Source organism: Nipponia nippon, unplaced genomic scaffold (genome assembly GCF_047370975.1).
Source record: "Nipponia nippon isolate SJK-2023a ecotype South Korea unplaced genomic scaffold, ASM4737097v1 scaffold_3, whole genome shotgun sequence".
NCBI lineage: Eukaryota > Metazoa > Chordata > Aves > Pelecaniformes > Threskiornithidae > Nipponia > Nipponia nippon.
Genome location: NW_028262347.1, coordinates 27,218,986 through 27,237,181, shown reverse-complemented (window position 1 = coordinate 27,237,181; position 18,196 = coordinate 27,218,986).

The window sequence follows — 18,196 nt, the reverse complement described above, 5'->3', positions numbered from 1 at the left end:
TGGCTACTGCTGAACAGTGCTTGCACAGGGTTAAGTCTTTCTCTTCCTCCCACTCTACCTATCCTCCCCCCCCCCAAAGTAGGCTGAGGGTAGTCAAGAAGTTGGGAAGTGGCACAGCTGGGACAGCTAACTTGTATCTGCCAAAGGGATATTCCTACTATATAATGTCATACTCAGCAATAAAACTACAGCAGAGGAAAAAAGGAGAGAGGGTTTTTTGGCTTCCAAGGTGGCGGTTGCTTGGAGACTGGCTGGGCATCAGTCTGCTGGTGGGAGGTGGTGTGTGATTGCTTTTATCAAGGAGCATTATCTCTCCTTGCTAAGGCTCAGACTCTGTTCAGGAGATAGCGGGGGACTAGCAGGGCTAGGAATTGATTCGTCTAGTCAGTATGGATGAAGTCATCGTGTTTTGGGGGCAGAAAAGAATCTAGCTTATGGGTGCAAGACATACTTACAGACATAGATACAGTCCTTTTGATGCTTTGCTTCTCTCTCTCTGGCCTAATGAGTATTTAAATGGGCCATGCAAAAAGGAACAAATTCCTTTTGTGTTTGAGACCCTGTCTCCCAGTTTAATGACTCAGTTCCTTGTTGCTATATTTTGCCTTAAAAATAAGACAGTTAAGCTTGAACACGTTAATGTAAGAGAAATTGTATTCAGTTCTTTTACAAACTGTAGCAGCTTTCAATGATGGAAGATGGAAGATGGCAGAGCTAGATGAAAAAGAAAAAAATGGAGGGACATAAGCATTGTCTCAGAGTTTTAAAATAAGAGAATGAAAGATGGAAGGATCTGTTTCCAAAACTGAAGAATGTGAATTCTGAGTGTAAAGACATTTTCAGTGACAACAAATAAGGTATCTTAAGTGGAAGTTCAGGCATATTTCTGAATTCCACCTCTCCTTTGCTTGCTGAAGGCAGTTCTTCAATCAGTGTGGTGACGATTATTAGGCAGGTTATGAGATCTCTTAATTTCTGCATAGGTAGCCTACATACTTAGATCAAGACTTTGTATTCTATTGCAGTGAACAAGCCTAGATTCATCCCACCAATCAATTTCAGAAATGTAATTGAAACATTTAGGTTGTAGTTTTACTAAACTCCCTACAGAGTTACTTTTTTTTCTGGTTCCTTTTTAGAAGGAACCATGGATATCTGTTTCCCTGACAGAAATACTTCTGCTTGGAGGAAGACTCTGGGCTCAGAGACCAAAGCCATTCTGTGGATGCAGATCCTTGACTTACTTATTTTGTTTAGGGAGGGATCACCAAAGTAAGGAGCACTCTGAAGCTCTAAGAATTATAATGAGAAGTGAGAGTATAGGATTAATCCTCATGTGTGTAAAAGCTGGAAAAGAAGCTATTCATAAGTTAAATAGTGGCCAGAATGTTGTAGAAACAGTATACTATAATCTCTGAACAAGAAAAAAAAATAAAATAAATATCTAGGATGTTAAGTAACAATGTCCAACATTCATCAAAAGAACATATGCTATCTAATAATATGTTTTTACTTCTTTCTTCTTAAACCTGATGATGTAGGAATCAACAAAACAAGCAAACAAAAAAAGTAAAAAAAATGAGTTCTACAATTTACAATGACAAACATAAGAGCAGTATTCAAATATATGTGATACATTTTGTAAAAATATTTATTTTAAAAGTACCTCCTGGATATCTTCTTTTCCTTCTTCATTTTAAAACCTTAATTCTGTTCCCACTGAAGGACAGAGTTTCACCAGTAACACTTCAGTTACTTTAAATCACAGATGTAGCTAGTGAAAAATGGTAGACAGTTTCCTAAAGGTATGAATTAGCAATTTTTCCTTCTTTTGTCTGTAGAAGCTTGAAAAATCATCCTTAATTCCTCAATTTCCCCAGCTCCTCAATAAAAATATAATTATACATTGTTGAGAAAACATTTTCCTTGTAATAAGTTTTCATTCTTTAAATGAAAATGAAAATAAATGTAGTTCAGATGTCAGTAATTTCCCTTGCTTTCTTCCTCAGTGTGAGATGCTGTCAAGTGCTGTAGTAATGTCTGATGCTTCCCTGCTGTTGTTTACTGGATGACCAAAGAGCTTCCATAATTCATCCACTTGCACCATTTTTATGGTTAGTCTTTTTCTAACTGAATGTTCATTGATTTTTAATTTTTTTTGTGCATGAGCATACATAAAATACACACAGTTAGGAATAATCCCTCCTTAAAACTGAATCATACAGAAATATGTCTTTTAATACATATGTCCTATATTTTTTTTCTTCTTCATTTTAAGGGTTGTTTTATATCACCTCAGTTATGAACTTGATACCATGCTTTCTGAATAATGTTTAACTTTTCAGAAGTGTGACTCAGCTACATCACACCAGTGAGCAATTCTGTGTCTTCTCTCAACTTTCAGACCCTTATGACCAGTCTTTCACATACAACCCCCGGGTCTTCTGCATCACCGAAATTCTTAGATTTGGCTTCTTAATGTGTCTCATCCTGCAGTAACAGGAACTGATGGAGGCTGGTTTATTGAGTGAAAGCAAGCTGGTAATTAATGGACAGATGATGAAGTAGAGCAGTGTCACTTGGATCCTGATCCTGGAAATTAGCACCTTTTCTCCCACAGGAATAAAGTGTGGCAGGTGGCTTTCCTCAGATGCAGAGGGCAGGGAGATGGTGCACAGGCATTGCCCATACGCAGGGCAGAAATTTCTGCGTATGCCCTACCAGTTATCAGACTTCCAGGGACTGTGGGTTAGTAAGGGGGAGAAAAGGACATTTCCAACTCGTTTTCACATGTGAGTAAGGGTAACTGAGCATGTCTTTCTCTTTGGGGAACTCTTGGAGGGGTCTTCCCCAAAGCAGGACTGAAGCTGTGACTGTGGCAAATGTTGGCTGTGCCATATTTGAACATAACCCTGAGTGTTATTTATACCCTATTTACCCCTGGCTTCAAGGGCACAACTCAGAGTGAACAAAGACTATCTATGCCAATTTTTCAGAAATGGTCCCTGACCTGCTATCTAGTGTTTGTATTTCATTATGCAGTAATTTTTAATGCATTTATCTAATGACTAAATACAAAAAGTGCAGTCATTCTTCTCATTGCTGCTCCATTGGTATGTTTGTTTCTTTCCCACCCAAGACATAATTTTAGATAACATATTCCAAATATTCTGGAAGTGTTTCTTATATCAAAGTGTCAAGATGCAATTTCCATAATAATAATTGTATTTTGTGTGGAAATCCAATCTGATGTCACCCTGTGAGACAGACAGGTTCATTTGCTGCAGTGTTTGTTCCATCTCCATTATCTGCAGAACCCCAGGCAAATAGTTTACAGCATGGATAGTATCCTAGAGCCAAGCAAAGGCTGTCATGTCTGGTGATGTTTGACAGTTTGCAGAAATTTCTCAGGGAGCAGGATCTTTTCCTTATAGCTAATAAGGCCAGCGTGTTCTCAGATTATCAGATTCACACTTTCTAATGATTTCTTCTCAGTTTTGCTATACCACAATGGCAGGCTGGAAAGTTGCTTGATGAGCACCAGCTAAACATATGTAGCACAGCTATTTCTGACACATGCAGTTTTAATGCGTGCTGACTACTCAGACTGACATAATCCAAAAGTGGCATCTGTTTTGGGACTTCATATTTTTGGCTTTCAGTCAGGTGTGAAATGAAAGTTCTTCAATATGATGAAATATTGCCGTCTCACATTGACATGGAGAAACAAAGTGTCCTTGGGTCAGCTCACCACATCTGTTAGCAGTCCTCTGTTTGCACTGAATTTCTGTGGAAACACACACCAAAAATGCATTGCTACCTCAGCGTAGCATTTTGCGTTCTGCTGTTGGGCCACAGCTAATGTTCTGAAACTGCCAAACCAGCGGTAAAACAGGTTTTCCTTTAGTTCCTCCCTACTTAATTATCAGTGACTCACAAATTGCCTTTCATTTTCACTGTGTCAATCCTGGCAATCCCAGTGCTCCAAATGGCCAATTAGTGACATGGCAGCAAAGGCACTTTCCCTGTCTTGGTTTAGAGCTGAGCTTAGCTTCTACTTAGGAGTGTTAACAGCCTCATAATTAGATTTCTTTCTAAACTTAAACTGGATTCTGTAAAAGATCCCAGAGGTTTAAGACCAAGCAATCATTTTGCTAGAATTGCAACAATGTCCTTTAGCCTACCTGGCTTTCAACTGTCATATTTTTTACTGTGCTGCTTCCTCAGCTTCACTTTCATTCATGGAGTTCTGGAGACTGAGGGCTGTGCTTTAACTCAGATCACACATCGGTTTCCACCCTTTTGCTGCACTCATGCTTCCTAGGCAATAAAAATGGGTAAGCTTGACCATTTCCATTCCTCATGGGATGCCAGGGAAAGGAAATTGGCTAAATAGAGCAGCGTGCAATAAAAGGAGAAAGGGAGAGTGACAGTGAGGTGAAATGGTTTTCTCCCTTCCTTGTCTCACCAGCCAGTCCTCCATCATACACTTGCTGTGCAGTTACCTCCAGCCATTCTGTTCTGAGCCAGATGAGCTGTGCAGCAATAATCTGTAAATGATCAGTGTGCAGTTAAGGAGATGTTTCCATAAGGAATTGGTGCAATATGAGGCAAGAACACTGCCATAAGTGACAGCAACTCATGTCACAGCATTCAAGTGGAGATGTGCTTTTGGCACGTGAGAGTTGTGAATTGCTGAGGCATTACACTTTGCAGCCTGTCCAAGGGCTAGTCAGCCTTCAGCTTGACCTGTTTCATCCATGCTAAGAGCACATTGTGTAACAGCTGCTGCTGTGGCTACTGCAGCCTCAGGACTGAAGCAGCTTCCAGAGTTCTCTTTCTTCCAGCTTGTGAAGGCTAATGGACTGAATACATTGCCCTCCTGCAAAGAAGTGATATTCCTTTCTATGCATGCACATCATGTCTTATGGAAATCCGGACATAAACATGCATAAGAGCCTCTGTCTACAAAATTTCACCTTTGGGAATGTAAAGTCATGTATTTATAAAAGCCTGAGTAATCTTGAAATAATCCCCATTCACTAGGGAAAGTAAAGCAAGGAAGGCAGCAATGAAATGAAAATTGCATGTATTTTTAAATACATACAGTCACTGTATCAGCTATGAAGAACCATATATCATAATATAATTTATGTCTGTAACATAATAATAAAAACAATCAAATAGTTTCTCTCTCAGCAGTTCTGCAAGGCAAAGAAAGAAGATTTTGAGACCTTTAATTACCTGTTATTTTTTGCTAATGGTTTGTTTAATAAAGTTGTTTCAAAACATTTGTTCAATTAAACAAAGCCTTATCTTAAACTTTTGTCATAATAAAAAAAAACACTCTAAAATTTTCTGATTTGCCAACTGGTTCCTTATGCAGTGTGAAACTTCTCTTACCTTGCCTTATAAGATTTAGCATTTAGCTGCCAGACACAATTGTTTAATTCTGTAGAATTCTTGCTAAATAAAACTGAATTTATTTTTCTGGGATTCAGGTTCCTAAAGGCAACTCCCTGTTCTGGACAACAAAAGACGATGAGCAACTTCTAATCTATGCAGAGCATGCCTTCATTTTCTTGACATCAAGCATAGCTCCTTCCTTCTGTTTGGAGCTTCTCCAAGTTAGGTCATTCATAATTCTTTTTCTCACCACTCATAAATACTGTCAGGGAGTAAATCAAGGGCTACAAAAAAAAACCCCACCCTTATTTTGAAATCCTAAGCAGGATTTCACAACCTAAAGAGAAAATATAGTGGAATTTATATGCTTAAATACAGAAACAAAACACTTGGTCAACATAGAGACCAGAGGTACTTAAGTAGTCCTATGAAACTACCTTTATCCTTAAAATTCTACCATTGTGTATACCCAAGGAGAGGCACACCAACTGACAGAATGACAGGCTGATGGGAGCATATCTAAAAGAGGGCAAATATCTGGTCTCTAGTGACTGTTTCAAGTCTGCTTATACATTTATTGCTAAACTGTCTCTGGCTAATAATCAAAAAACAGTGCCTCTTTCCCCAAACCTTGGCACTGGGAATTGTCCCCCATGCCTACTTTCTTCCACAAGGGTCCTCATCATATGGCTTTCTGCTATGTGTTGTTCTCCATCTATGTTAGAAAAAATTCTTCCTTCTCTCCTGCCCTATGTTAAAACTGCAACACAGTCTATAACACTGTTATGTGGGAACTGGAAGGGGACAATTATGCAGAGCACATTTATCCAGAAAACATACAGTGGCAAGATCTTTTAATCATCTTTCTTACAGATATGTCTATTTGTATATTTAAGGCTTTTGTTAAACATTTAAACTGATATTCTGAACTGAGAGATCATGTTTAGTTGTTTATAACCACAGTTTCACTAACTGTGTTCAGAATCATGGATTTCAAACATACAATACCCAGCCCTCGGCGTGACTGATCCACATCCTTGGTTCCTGGATGTTTCCTTGCTTTTGTGAAATTGTGTCCTGTTTACCAAATAATTAATCTGCTCTTTATTTCTCCTCTGTTTAGCTCTTCATTAACCTTTGTGTTGCATGTAAGTTTTATGAATGGATAATGTATAGGCTTTTTTTCTTTTTTTTTTTTTTTTTTTCCCACTGAACCATTGATGTTAACTTAAAAGGCTCACCCAGAAACCTGTATGTGTATATATTACTTTGTCAGGCTGAGAAGCCAAGCTCTTATATATTATGTATAATACATATCTGCCCTGGTCATAAGACTAAAGGAAATGACCTGCTAAATAAGCATACTTTAATAGTGTATTTTTACAGCTGTTTTGAAAACATTTTAGTTTGCATATTTTCAATATAAAAAATGAATTTTAGAATAATAATGAATATGGAGATGAGTATGCCTATACTTGTGCATATAATTGCTATATAGGGATATAGTGGTTATTAAATGGCTTTTTTTGATGTTGGAGCATATTGACAGAATTTATATTTACGAATTTTTATTAGAGTATTGGAGGACCTACCTTTACAGAACTGGCCTATAAACTGAAATCTGACTTTCTGAAACATTGCATGATGTCATTGGAAACCATCTAACCTCTTCCATCTTAAAATGCAAGAAGAGCTGTTATGTGCATTTGAAAATTATTTTGAAAGTGCAGTTGATATGGTAGCCTTTTCTGAACAGTGATTGTTAAGTGCTGTACAACATAACTCAGGTAAAGCTCAATACATGACAAAATATGAATGTGTAATCTAATAACGTATGAGATGTGACACTAAAACACTTACATATTTTAAAAAGGAATAATTTTACATAAATAGCAATTATTAGTGGATCCTAAGAAGATAACACAGAATGCTGCAGTGGTACCTGAAGTAAATATTACATTGTTTAGTAGATTTAATAAAAAGAATCCAATGCTGTGTTAGAAACACTGTAGCTGGTTGTGAGCAGTTTATTGCTATTGTATTTGTATAAAATATCATATGTGCCTATGCACAAATGACAAAAGTTTTTATGGACAATTTGACAAACACAGCATTGATTGCAAGCAACACCAGAGGAGCTAATGTAATTAAATTAATGACTTTTTGCCATCATATGCTAGTTTGTCAAAATGCAATACTGAAAATGCTAACTTCCAACTCAAAAGCACTCAGGAGACTTCAGCCAGTCTGAGTCTGGACTGGTGAACTTTTGTAAGAGCACCGTCTGCAAAATGGGTTGTTCTCAGATTGTTCCTCTTCAGCTGCTGGTGTGCTTTGTTTAAGGGTTACAGTGAAGAAGGAAATGCATGCTTGGCTCTAATAAAATTCAGTTTCTTTCACTTCTTGTTTTCTGCAGTTTCATCTCTGAGACAAGCAGCAAGCATGGGAAGATTCAAGTTAGGAAACACAGATTTCAGCTATGTGAAGTAATATCTTTGAAGCCAATATCAGAAAGGAATTAGCCAGCCCTGGGTGGAATTCCAGTGTTCAGCTGTAAGGCATACCTTCAGTTATTGGATTGGTTGTTATTCTGTAAGCATTCATACATGATGATCTTAACTCATGTCAGCTGTGCTGTGATGTTAATGGAAATATTCACATGAACAGAGCAAACTGAACATGTGGAAAGTGGGATTTTAGATAATCACCCATGCTCACAATAAAAAGGTGGTCTCTCCAATTAGACCAAGCCTACCCAGTAGGCATCATGGGAAAGCAAAGATCTCTGAGCTAACTTTAAATTGGCCATCTTGAGTATTGAAGCACTATTGCCATGATAGCATGAAATTCTACATGGACTAAATTTCCTTCTTCTTGACTGAGCAAATTAGCTTGAGTGTGCCCAGTACATAAGCTAAATAGTTTAAAGCTAGTCCCTTTTTCTCATTATTGCACTATCGTCTTGAATACGGCTACATTCCAATTAGAGAGGCAAAATCATATTTTGGTCATAGAAAATTTCCCAGGAGCCTGAAGATCTTACAGTTTCTATGCCATGTAAACCTGACTTCCATTTCAAATAATGTGCATCACACAGGACAGTAGCTCTATAAATTTGGATACACAGTTATTGACCAAAGAACTCGTCACAAATCATCCAGCACAAACAGGATTTATGTAGGATCTTATGCTGGTTAGTTACTTGGCTATAAGTAATTTTTCACTGCAGCATTTCAGTATAGAAAACATAACCAGTGAAGCAGTGAAAATCATAAGGAAAGGTTTTTAAATTATAGCTTCCTTACTATTACTGAGGTTGAGAAACCTTTATTATTATGAAAAAAAGGATGGCTTTTAAAAATGCTTTTAAATCTCTTAGCTTGTTTGTGTTGTTACGAAATTAGAGATACTGGATGAGGTACAGATTTCAGTGTGGGATTATCAGAAAAAAAGCTGTGAACCCTCCTTTCTCAACATGCACACACATTACCACCTGCCATCATATCTCTTTGAGCTCATTCTTCCCACATTCTTTTGTGCAAGTCTGCCTTCCCTGGGATTGTGCTTGCCCTCTGACTGATCCTAGTCACTCAGCATTTTTCTTAGATGATCCCCTCAGTTTCTTTGGAAAAAGCAGTATTAGAAAAATTATGAAGGGAAGAGTTCAGCTCCATAAATCACTCATTGCTGGAACCAAGGAGTTGTTCACATTTATGGTGAGGAGGGTTTCTATCTCCACAGGCTGCAGTGGCTCTGAGGGACATCCTTCATCTATAAACCTGGCCTCTAGCTGATCAGCTACCGTTTAGGAGAAATCTTGGTAGGACTTTCAGAAATGTTGGTACCATCCTCATAAAGGAGGATGTGCCAGATGAGGAGATGGGGGGAAGCTATCATGTGATCTGTGCAGATAAATTTAAAATGCTTCAAGTGTGTTTTGAAAGACACTAATTGTTTATTTGACAGGACAGTGATTAAAGGGCAAGAGAATTAAGGAAACAGAGAAAAACAGGTTTGGATTGTAGCAAGGGAGGCAGGAGAATGAAAACAGAATGGGAGGTACATGGAAATGAATGGGAGGTGAGTGGTGAGGGGTCTGAGGTCTCAGGCCTGAAAAAACATTTAGGAGATGCGAACTTTGCATTGATAAATTATATCCAATACAATAAGCAGTGTTTGATATCATAATCTTCAGAAGGACTGGGAGTAGAAATCAAATTATTTGGTGTGGGTGATATAACTGGAGTAGGCAGGAAACGTGGATAGCTATGTTTAAGCACCCCTGGTCCCAACTATAGAGCCAATGCATCCTAGTGCAAATAGTATCCTAAAAAATTCAATGGAACAGAAAAATAAAGTGGAAAAGGGGATTCATCCAAGTTTTACTGGTTGTTGGGAAGGAAAATGAAGCCAACTGTAGAATGAAGCACAGGGACAAAGAAGAAATAACAGACTGGTCACATGGTAGAGTTAAGATCAAAAGCCTTTCCAAGCTGGAAAAAAGTGACATGGAATCATGGATCCAAAGGGAAGAAACTAATAAAACAAGGAGAAGGTAAGAGTTACAGGTTTAAAATGAAGATACTGGAAGACTACAGCAAATAAAGAATGCCCACAGCACCTACTGTATTTTGAGGGTACCCACGAAGTTATCATATGTGTGAGGACACAAGGGAATGGAAGTAGGGTTCCCAGTCACCAGTGGTGTTTGACTGAACTTTCTTATCTTTACATTATATACCAGAGAAGTGACTGAGGTCCACAATTCAGACAGTCTCTCTGTCTGACTTGGTGACCTTTGCAAGGACTACCCTCCAATTTATCATGGAAGTCCTTGTCACCTGCAACTGAATGTAAGGATTGTTTCAGAAGGACCATGGTGAAGGGCTGCTCCAACTCATCAAACATAACAGCATCTGTACCAGCTTTCCTGAGGGAAGCCTTACCTTACTGTGGGAGAAGACAGGACTGATAGTGAAGGACAAAGAGTGTCCTTCACTCTTCACCAAGGCTTTTTTACCCTGCTGATTTTTGTGGCCCCCTGGAGATCACTGAGTCTGTGTGCTGATATAGTGTTGAGGACCAGCAAGGTCTGCAGAGCCTCTTATAAAGGAAACTTCTTTGTGAGGAGAAAGGAATTATTAAGGTCCGAATTTGAGTGTACTGCACTTTATCCTGGGACAACTACCCAACTGCTGGAGAAGTAGAAGGCATGGAGTACTTGAAGAGCAATGAAGGGCAGAAAGGGAACAGGGGAAGGACATCAATCGAAGGTATGATCTCTCCCTGATATGGGCCTTTTTCCCTGCCAAAATGGATCATACATCTTCTCGCCCTGTGTACCCTCCACATGGGGTATGGTCATGGCAGGGAAGCTTGTGTGATGCTCTGCAGCTTCCGTGGTGCTCTTATGGAGAAACAGAGACATCAGGCAAATGCTAATTACCTTCTCAACCTCAGCAGCTGTGCTACTTCTGGACCTAATGGACAAGCATTCCAGACAGGCTGGAGAAAGAATTGCTCAGCCTTCCCGCTGGCATTATACACCTGATAGAGGGACCCTAGATGATGGATAACTAAGGAATCACCTAGTTTACCCATGCCACATGCTACTGTCGACATTTTGAAGCCATTCAGTGTGAGCTGAAGTGTGGCACAATGCTGTTAAAGCCCAGCAAGTGAATGGGATTGGAGAGACCAGACTTCCAACAGCTGAGTAGGGAAATAGGAGTTCAGCACTGGGGAGAATGAGCAAACCAAAGTGTCTATGAGCCATACGCCTATATTTTTCAAGGGTGTAAGAGAGATGAAGACAACTCTAACAAAGATCCCCTCTTCCAGTGCATAGGGAGTGAAGAACGCATAGAGGTCCTGATTAAAAAGAACATATGGAAAAGTTGTGTGGTGCTGTAGGGAAAAACTGCTTGACTAACATGGTTTAAGTCAGACCAGCATTTAAATCAAGTAGTTTATTGATTTATTAACTTGACATAATTAACCAGCAATCAGTGAACTACAAAATTTCTAAACACTGTTCTATCACTAATCCCATAAAGTTCTAACCTCACCGCCACCCTGCACATGTTTACATCCCCAGCTTCCCTTTGTCCCCTGCCTCTGGACATGTGGGCTATAAGCATATACACCTTCTCTGGAAGTGCCCATTCCTCTGTTTACACAGCTGTGCTCAAGATATAAGTGTTCTAGTGTTATGTGTACACTGCTCCCTATGCTTTCCTAAAGCACATGCCATGGAGAAAGCCCTCTATGAGGTCACATAAGCACACCCCATATGTGGGTCCCTACATGTTGCACCCCTGCTGTCAGTCCTGTAGCTGGATGCATGGTGTCTGATGGGTAGGCCCCTCTGGCTGGCTCAGAAAAAGGCCATGACTTCTGGCAGTACCAAAACTGGTTTTCACAGCTGTTCTGTTACTTTCTTCTCCTCCAAGGTGTCACAATTTTTCATGCTTCTTGGACACTTCTTTTCAACTCTTTGTTTTCTCATGGGTCTCCCTGCAATTCAGTGATTACTAGTTAAAGATGGCTGTCTTAAAATTCATTATTGGGAATTTCCATGTGGTGTTAACATTTTTTTTTTTCAAATATCCTCTCAGAGGACAGTTTTGGACAGTCTATTCACACACCCCATTTACACTTGCATTCCTGCCATTAGCTGTTATCTGGGCCATGTCACCAAGAAGAGGCCATATGCACTCCCCCACAGTGTGGGAAAGGAGAAAGGGGAGTGCCTTCCTTAGTGAATGGATGGAGATGTGCAAACGAGACACACAAAGAAGCGGTTATTGAAAGTGGATGACGAGTAGAGGCTGAAGTGCCGTTTCCCTCTTTCATCTAAAAGGAGGGCCCAGTTTCCAGACTGTGAAAGAGCTTCAGGTCTTAGGTGAGGCCAGGAGCCTTGTCTTTTACTTTTCTCCTCTCCATTTTCCCACAATCCCTGATATTAAATAATAAAGGATGAAGAATAACTGCAAAAGAGCTTCTTTCATCAGCAACCAGGGACCTAGCACAGTCTTCATTAGGTATAAGGTTATTTCTTATTCTCTCTCTGTCAAGATATAATCAACCAGCCTGGCTGAAGCCCACAAAAGGTAGAAGGACTGTCCTTATCCATAGCTATTACCAAGAGGTATAAACCTGAGCTAGAGGAACCTTCATTTTGAGCCAGTATGTCTGGGTCATGACTGTCATATAAGTCAAGTATAAGTTAGCATAATTTATGTTGTGTTTCTCTTACAAAGCACTTTGCTAGTAAACGTACCTGTAAAAGAAGATTTCTACATACTGAGAGTGAGAGCTACCTCAGCATATTACTAAAACTGAGGGACTCTTGATCTTACATATATCAAACACAATAATTTTGCTTAACCACACACCAGTCAGCAATCAGACGTTTGGGGACAGGGAAGGCCCCAGATTCTCCTAGGGGTGACATATTGCCACAACCAAATCTCTGCCATAAAGGTCCTACTGAGCCTTTCATTATAAAGCTATAGCTTAATAAGCATATTTAGGTAAAGGCAGAGATCTTTGTGAATATCCCAGTTCCAAATGAGCATATCTAAGTATGCCTTAATACATTCTTTTTTTTTTTTTTCAGTACAGTTTGCTGAGATCACAAAATACTACAACTGTTTGGTAGCAAATTTTAAGTGAATTTTCAGCACTTGATGACATATCATCAGCTGGCAGAAAGCCACCCTAACTTTTAGAGAGTACTATACTGATTTTTACTTGCACTAATTAAATATGTCATTATACAACTCTAATACTATTACATGAGTTTATTTCTTCTTGAGAAATAACAGATCTGAGCCCTAGGGCAGGAGAAGGTACTATTTTCAAACATTCACTGCTTTGTACATAGAGCTGCAGCCCAGTATTTTGGAATTTAATCATGGCAGATTACATTAGTATCTCAAATTGAAAGCTTCTTAACTAAGTATACATTGCTAGCAGACTGCTATAGAAGACATTAGAAAGAAAACAATGTAAGCTATGTTGTGACACGATCGCTCTAATTAAATGCAAGTTCAAGTGTGGCTGTAACATATTCTGTTCAGTGTTTGCCTTTTTACGATTACATCTAGGAATAGCAGATGAATTAGGGGGGGGGGGAAGAGATCACAGATGTTCTATTGATTTATGTCCCTGCCACTTTCCCTTCATGACAGATACAATAGCTTTTAATTTGATCTAAGTAAAATATTGTTAAACATTCCAAATATTCAGTTTTATTACTGGACAGTAATTTGAAATTATTTTAGTGCAAAAAGTTGCAGAAATAAAAATTTAAAAAAAAAAATTCAGGGACAAAGACAGCAATATATGAAAACTTACACTCCACTAAACTTCTCTTCAATATTTATGTATCTCTTGGGAGGAATAGCATTGACCTGTTAGAAAAACTTAGAAATAAATGGTCCACTGCACTAAATCTAAAGTAGGGCATGAGTTAACAAAACAAAAACAGTATCCTACAATATCAAATGTTAATGATGTGCTATAGCTTTCTATATCCAATATATCACAGACTTTTATAAGAAAGAGCATGAACAAGATGTCAGCCTTCTACAGCAGATGGAGGTACTCACTCGCTGAGATATTTCTGAAATAAAAGTGTAGTAGGCTGTGAATAAGTGATTGATAAAGTAAATATTTGCCCCCCCAGCCCATTGCCTTGGGCTGACTCATGTGAAGAATGTTCAAGAACAAACCCAGGTCATTTCACCCTCAGGACAAGCTGATCGTAAGGGGGATCCATGATATAAATCTCTCAATAAGCCCTTGCACAGCCATAATATTTTGAGGTGAGAAGGTTTCTTGAAGTCCATCTCGAAGAGCTAATTTTTTAATTCTCATGTCTAGTTTGTCTCTGACTTGGAGTTGATGCCTTCTAACGGTAATATCCATTTCTGATTAAGCTAATTATATAGTGGAATGGCACACATCTATATTGTGTATTATAATACTGCAAGTAAAACCAAACCCACTTTTTTTTAATTCTACGAATATTTCCATAGGGTCAAAATGGCCCATTCAGTTGATCATGGTACAAGGCGCAGATTAAACATTAGCAAAAGTTATGAAGCAAAACTGCTGGCAGGTCAGACTTCTGATGGGTCAGATGTAAATAGGAAATCAAGAGTGCTAAAGAATTTGAACACTTTTGTGAGGATGCTTGAGCTAACAGTAAAGGGTCCTTACAAGCAATAAAAGCAGGAAGCCGTATAGGAAATGGTGGGGCTGTCTATGACAGAAATATAAGAGGAGCACTCAGAGATTATAATATCACAGCAAAGAAACTCAGTAAATTTTTTGCTTTTTTTTCTGTACTGGTGAAGCAGTCTGGGGAGAATCTCGCACCTGATGCATTTTTTTTGTAACAGGTCAGAGGAGTTAGGTTAGTTTGAAATAAATATGCAAAAAGTATAAGACCAAACAGATTTTTGTGTATGATCTTAGCAAATCAGCAGGATTGGATGATATTCACCGGGACAGCACTCATATGTGAAACTGCAAAGCAGCTGGCCAAGAGTGTAACCTGTCATCACAAAGAGCAACTGTGTCAGAATATTGGTGATCTGCCAGTATAACTCCCAACCACAGAAAGTACTCTAGAGGGAATCTTACAAACTACATCCTGGTAAATCTGATTTCTGCCTCTGCTTAGATGATATAGTTTATAATAGTATCAGTTTATAGTTTATAATAAAGAATATGGTAGCTGAATGCATGGGTAAACATGGTGTCTGGGGAAAGAGGCAGCATGGCCAAGTTAACAGATATAGAAGGAAATCCTGCCTTACTGATTTGCTAGAGTTCTTTGAAAGTATCACAGAATGTGGACAAAGAGGAACCAGGTACACAATATATTTGGATTTTCAAAAAGTCTTTGATAAGGTTATATGTCAAAGGTTATTAAAGACACTAAGGTGTCAAAAGGTTGGAGCATTTATGAAGTTAATAAAACAAGGGACATAAAGTTTGGGATGATCAACACAGAGCTAAAACTAGGTATTTGACTAAGTGGATTGCAAAGTTGAATTAAGCACCTGAGCTATCTCTGCAGTAAGTGCGGAGAATTAGGCACCAAGGAATCTACATGTGCTGCATGCCCTATAAAGGACAAGAATGAGTTAATATTTATCCTACAGGATTTTTTTTTTAACCTATATGATTGTTCATGTACAAAATTATAAGGAAAAATGCCTAACAAAAGTAAAAAGTCAAACTGTCATAAGTTCCAGCTGTTCTGGATGCTTATTCTAGAGTACCTGAGGTCTGCTTTTCAGAACACTTAGTACCTGGTGTACTTTATGCTAGCTGGATTTAAGTGTGTTTGATATGTTTGTAAATCAGAGCCCAAGTGCCTTAGCTACAGGAATCAGAAAAAGAAGAATGTTCCAAAATTTGGAGCTGAGTCCAGAGACATGCATGAACTCTGTGTCAGAGGCAGGGGTAGAACACATCTCTCTCTGGCAGCCATCAACTTCAAAATATTTTAATTTTTTTCCCCACTAATAATCCCTGTTTCACCCACTATCTACCATGCAAATTTTTGTAATAATTGACATGGAAATCCTGCAGAAGAAAGCTTCCTTCAGTTTTATTAAATGTTTCATTCAGTCTAAAATTCACATTTGCAATGACCCCCTACCACAGTATGTCAGCTGAGCATATGAAGAAAGAAAAAGACCTGTGTGCAGCAGTTATAGAAGGAAGACCCCACTAGTGGTTTTCAAGGTAGTATCAGAGACAACCAAATCAAAAACCTTCCTGGAGACTGAGTTACTGACTTTGCAAACTTGTTCAAGTGAGAAATACCTTTGACTGCTTGTATGACTAAAGCTCAGAAATAGACTGCACAGGTATGTCTGTGAAACTAAGCTGGGGAGAACATTCAGAAATGGAATTCAAGAACTCACACCCAGTGGTTCACAAAGCTAATGCATTAATCCATTCCTTGGTACTCTCCACACTCCAACTACCCCTGTCCAAGACAAGTTTGCTGTAGTAGGTGCTAGATCTAAGCAATTTAAGCCACGCTGTGCTGCTTGGTTTCAGGATCCAGTTCAGTTCCCCTTCTCTACTAGTAGGACAGGTGTAGTCCATGTTTGTATAGGGTTTGAAAATCTTTTAAAAAAGGAATATGTTGGAAATGGAATGGTAATTTTAAAAGGCACCCAAAGATAAAGCTTGACCAAGTGGAATGACAAGTACTTTTCCTTGAGGCAGTGTGAAGCATGTCTAGGAGTTACCAATAAGTGATGAGTACCAAGAACTGTGCTTTTAGAGTGTGTCTGAAAGTGCAGGTAAGGCCTGGCTCTTAATGAGATGTATAGTGCATATGCTGAAGAGAGATATTCAAAACTAGTCTGAGAAAAGATGATACCTTGCTTAAATCATAGAGATCCCAGATTCCCTGCCGGTATCAGGAAACATGACATCTACCACATTCCTGTTGCAAGTGGGGTGATATTGCCAGGGTTGTTGAAGTAATGTGGGACTGATGGTTCAGGATTCAGACACTGAGTTACTGTCCCAAAACTTTAATGATCCATAGCGAAGCTGTCTTTAGAGGAATGATATTGTACCTGCCTCTAAAAATTCTCCTCGTCCTGCATAGTGTGATATTTTTAAATACCACTGTGACCTTAGTGTCCTGTGCCTATTCATCGCTGCTTAGTAGACTGCTGCATGCAAGCTTAGTAAATTAGGCATTGTGTTCCTCAGACATCGACTGAGGTGGCTAGCAAGTGCGTACAAATCATGACAATACAGTCTAGGTTCATTAGCTTCCTAAACTCCTCACGGATCCTGTTTGAGTAACTATTTAGCACAAGCATAAAAAGTTCAATAAATTACTGTTAAGACACAGATATGATCACCACTGTCAGTCATAAAACAAATTATATAAAATAGTTTAAAAACCCAAGGAATAACTGCTTGATAGTTGATTGGCTGAATCTGTTATGATTAAAAAATAATCTGACCTTTCTCATGTTACCTGTGAGTAATCAAACAACAGAGCGAGATGATGCTGTCATTAAGGCACTGTGACCATGTGAGAGAGAAATGCTCCATGCAGCACAGACATGCAGGACCTGACATTTTCGCAGCACCAATAATTGTCTATCCTTTTTCTTTTATGCTTTAACAGCTCCTTAAATGTGTCAGGACTAGACATGCTTACCCTGAGTGAAGATTTCTCTGAATTGATGGATGTAAAACATATACAACACACTGACACTTAAAACTTTGCAGATTTCCTAAAGCAACAAAGCTGTTAAAGGTAGGGCAAGGTTGATTAAGTGCGGAAGCATTAAACTTTTAATGATGTCTCATTGATACTCTGCATAATTGTTGTTATATTCAGTGGCTGTCTCTGTAAGTGCTCCTTCATTATTCAACAGGCCAAGGCACTTTGTGAATGCCATCAAAATCAATTACAGTTTGGCTACTTTGGGGGGCCAATGAGGCAAAGAATTAACCTCCAACTAATTTCCAAAGTCATTTACTCACTGATAGCTTAGCACATTTACTTCCATGGGCGCTGTATGTTATGGAGCATTTACAAAAAGAGAGCATGCAATAAGGTATGGGAAGAAAATAATCGGAACAATAATAGAAAGGCTGTTGGGGCAATTGTTAATACATGAACAGTCCAAATAAGTGCTGCAGTTTGAAGATTTTAGGGCAAGAGGTTATGCATGAGAATTAATCTGCCAGATACCTTTTCTTTCACTCTTTAAAAATCAGCACATTG